Consider the following 4,684-nt stretch of genomic DNA (forward strand, 5'->3'; position numbering starts at 1 on the left):
AAAATCTAGAATACAAATTGAGAAGATAAGGAAGTTTTAAGTAGTGTTTTCTAAAGCAGAGTCTGAAAACTTTTTAGAATCTCATTATCAAGCTACTTTAGGCAGCACACACAGGGGAAGCCCTCTAAAAGATGGGCTTTGCCACCTTTTAAAAATGTGCACGGAGACCTGCGTGATAGGAATTAGCCATGCAATAAGCCTGGGAAAACAGTAAGCATCCCAGGTAGAGGAAACCACAAATGCAGACTCTGAAACAGGGTCAAGTAGAGGGATTGGCTTTTTAGAGAAAAAGAGAGGAAGCCGGTACGACTGGGGCAGAGTGAGCAGGGGGGAGAGTGGGAGGGGATGAGGTCAGAGAGCCCATGGAGCTCTAGAGACCCCTGTAAAAAGTTTGGGTTTGCTCAGTACGACTGGGGCAGAGTGAGCATGGGGGAGAGGAGGGGGGATGAGGTCAGAGAGCCCATGGAGCTCTAGAGACCCCTGTAAAAAGTTTGGGTTTGCTCTAAGAGCAATGAAAGACACAGGACTACAAAGGAGAGACATGATCTGATTCTGTATTTAAAAAACCCACTCTGGCTGTGGTAGCAAAGGGATTGTGGCGGACAAGAGCAGAGCAGGGAGACTACTCAGGAAACTAATGCAGAAATCCAGGCGAGAAATAACCATAATTGGAGTGAGGAAGTTAGCAGCAGAAATGAATGAATTCAGGATGTGTTCTGGAGATAAAACTAAACAGAACTTTCATTGGGTGCATTGCATTTGAGGGTGAGGAAAGAGGAATCAGAGAACAGATTAGCTTGAGCAACTGGATGCTATTTTCTTAGATAGGGAAAAACAAGATTGGGAGAAAAATCAAGACTTCTGTTTCACAGTATATTACATTTGAGATGCCCTTGATATATCCAAATGATATATGAGAGATGTCCAGTAGGTGGTTGAATATGTGAATGTCAAACTCAGGAGAGGGGAAGTAGAGAGGGAATACAAAAATTTAGGAGGCAGAGGAATAGAAATGCTATTTAAAATTGTGAGCGTGGATATAACACCTCAAGGAAAAGTGTAAATAAAGAGAAAAAGGGTCAGGACGGAGCCTGTTAGAATCAAGAATACAGAGAAGTCTCAGCAAATGAGCCTGAGAAGGAGCCAGTCAAGTAGGTGAGAAACCGGGAGATTGTGATGACATAAGAGGCTGTGAGAAGGAGGTGTATGTTTCAAGAAAGGAGTAGTCAATTGTGCTAAATGCTGCTGATAGGCCAAATAAGATACTACCACTAACACTACTATTACTAACAGCTAACATCTACTGAGCACTTACCATGTACCACAGTCTGTCCTAAATGCTTTACAGCTCTTAACACTTTGAATCTTCTTCGAGTATGGAAAAGAAACCATTAGATTTGGTGACACAGAGGTCAAATGAAGAGATCCTCATTCAACAATAATCTTCAAGTCCTGACTTGTTCCAGGCACTGCTTGAGGCATTGAAGATGAAAGACAAAGGTCCTGCCCTCATGACAGCAAGTAAACAAAAATATAATACAGTCAGATAAGTGTCTTGAAGAAAATGAGCAAGCCAAAGGGTGTTCTTTTTGGTACACGTTTATAGGAAGGTAACAAAACTTGAGGGAAGATGTCCTGAGAGAGGAAAAATTTGGCAAGTGAAATGATCCTGAAGTAGAAGCAAGGATGCCTATGTGGCTGGAGAGCAGCAACTACGGGCAGAGTGGTAGGACATGATCAATTTCAAGATCAGGTTAGTGACAAGGGCCAGACCAAGCAGGGCCTTGTAGGCCTGCTAAGGAGTTTAGATTACATATGCATGAGATGAGAACCCCCTCTGGAGGGCTGAGAGCAGGAGAGCTGCATATAATTTATGTTCTAAGGGATTCTCATTCCAATGAGTTGGGAGGTGGGGCAAGAGTGGAAGCAAGAGCCCAGGTGGGGGCTAGTTCAGTGGACCAGGCAAGAGATGATAGTGGCTTATGAAGATGAAGAAATTTTAGATGTTATGAAACAGTCATAGAAAGATAGCTCAAAGTTAGATTTGCTAATGGCTTGGAGGCAGGGTGTAAGAGAAAAACAGGTGCCAAGAATGATTCCAAGGTTTCTGAACACCAGGATAAATGAATAATGGCGCCATTTGCTGAATTAGAAAACGATGGCAGAGTAGCAAGATTGGGTGCCAGAGTAAGAGTTCAGTTGTGGACGTGTTAAGTTTTATGCGCCTAACAGATATTTAAGCAGGGATGCTTGGTTACAGATAATTGTTTATAAAACTCTGGAGTTCAGGGGAGAAGTTGAGGCTAGAGATAATTTGGGACATTATCAGCATATAATTAAAGCCATAGAACTGATGACATCATCTAGGAAATAAGGAAAGTTCTAGAAGACTCTGACAGGACTAAGCCCTCAGTCACTTCAACCTAAAGACTGGGAAGAGGAAGCTCCAGCAGAGGAAGCTGAGTCAGGAACAATCAATGAGGTAGGACAATGGAGGTGGTGGTATCCCAGAAGTCAGGTAAAGAAAGACTTCTAAGAAAGAAGTGAATGCATCAAATGAGTAGGATGAGGATGAAGAATTAACTATTGAATTTGGCAGGACAGAGGCCATTGTGACCTCAACAAAAGCCACTTTGGCTAAGTGGAGAGAGGGAAAGCTTAATTTAAGTGGTTTAGAGAATGGAAAAAGAGGACATGGAGAAAATGACTCAAAGACAACTATTTTGAGAAATGTTTCCTCTAAAGAAGAACAGAGAAATAGGAGTGATAGCTGGAGGGGTATAAGGAGTTATGGGAAGATTTGTTTGTTTTTTTAAAGATAGGAGTTACTGTGCAAGTTCCTGTGCTGATGGGGGTGAATCCAGGAGAGAGGGGAATACCATGATGTAGGACACAGAGGGGCTAATTTTAGGAACAAAGAGCTTAAAGCAGTTAAATGGGATGGGATCCAACACAGAGACTGAGAGAATGGCCTTTAAGAGGAGCAAGAACAGTTCATCAATTATTAACAGTAGAAAAAGTACAGTATATATATGTACAGATACTGGTGGTTTGGTAGGTTACATGGTGGAAAAATATGAAGATCTTTTGTAATTTCTTCTTAAAAAAAGTAAAGTCACCAGCTAAGAGTGAGGATGGAGGAAGGAATGTAGAAGGTTTGAGGAAAGAGAACACTAACCATGATTTCTGGGACACTTGGAAAATGAATTGACTAGGGAAATATGGTATGACTGCCAAGCAGCACTGAGAGCCCACTTGAAGTTCAAGGTCATAAATGTAATGATCAGTAAGCATAGTTGTTTGCATTTCTCTTGTCATTACCTGTTATTCAAGTGCAGGCAAGAGCTGGATTTATCCAGGCAAGAATGACAGAGGGAAAGAGAGGCAAGGGAATGATTCCACTGGTGGACCACAGAATATAAGGCGAGTAGGGAGAAACAGAACCTAAGGTAGTGATACATAATGAAAGATTAGTAGGATCAGCTGATGAGAGGTCCCTTTAAAGATGAATTTGATAAGAGGGGGTACATGGAGGAGTGAGCTGGAAAGACAGGACATGGTTAGAGATTAGAGTGCTTGAAATAGAGATTCTGTAAATCGTAAGGCAATTGAAAAGACTAGGGTAGTGGGTGCCCAAGACGGGGTGAAGGACATGATCATTTGAAGCAAGGAGATCAAAGAACTGAGAAGCCAAGTGGATCACCCATGTGGATATGAAATCTCCATGCAAGATGACAAGGGTGGCCGTGGACAGAAAGGCAGTAAACTAGCCCAAGACGGGGTGAAGGACATGATCATTTGAAGCAAGGAGATCAAAGAACTGAGAAGCCAAGTGGATCACCCATCTGGATATGAAATCTCCATGCAAGATGACAAGGGTGGCCGTGGACAGAAAGGCAGTAAACTAGAGCAGTTTCAGTGGAGTAGAGGGGAAAGAGGCCCAGCCAGGTGGGTTGAGGACAGAATGAGAGGTGAGGAAATGGAGTCAGTGAGTATAAAAAACTCTTCAACAAGTTCTATGGTAAAAGAGAACAGAAAAATAGTGGTGATGATGGGGAAAGGACATGTCTGAAGAAGACATGGGGTCAAGAGTTTTTTCAAGATGAAAGATTCTAGAGTATATGTGTATGCTCAAGGGACTGATTCACTAGAAAGGGAAAAACTGATGCTGTACGAGAGAGGGGATAACCGTAGGAACAGGGTTCTTCAGGAAACAAGGTTGTAATTCAAAGCACAAGTGAAGAATTTGCTTTTCATAAGAAGAGGCACAATTCTTCTCTGAAATATGAGAAAAGACAGAATCCATGGGTACAGATGTGGGTAAGGCAACAGATTTGTGGTGAGAAAAGAGAGTTCATGATTGATTGCTTCTGTTTTCTCAATAAAGTGTAAGACAAAGTCTTCAACTGGGTGGGGGCCAAAGGTATGAAGGTTGGAAGAGAGTCAAGAAGGCCTTTAGTCATCATCTCAGAGACTGGGAAAACTAACTTACTAGGTGTTTACAGTGAACTTGCTATGCAGTGCCACGTGCCCAACTGAGATTTGTGGTAATGAAATTGAAGTAAACCAGTCAGTATGGTTGTGCAATTTTGTACAGCAAGAGTCAACCGCTTAGGTGGAGGAAGAGGGTAGATGGATGGCTGGGTTATACCACGGCTGGGGTTCTGTCAGAAGTATGGTGGAT

Source organism: Galeopterus variegatus, unplaced genomic scaffold (assembly GCF_000696425.1).
Source record: "Galeopterus variegatus unplaced genomic scaffold, G_variegatus-3.0.2 Scaffold9493, whole genome shotgun sequence".
NCBI classification, from domain to species: domain Eukaryota; kingdom Metazoa; phylum Chordata; class Mammalia; order Dermoptera; family Cynocephalidae; genus Galeopterus; species Galeopterus variegatus.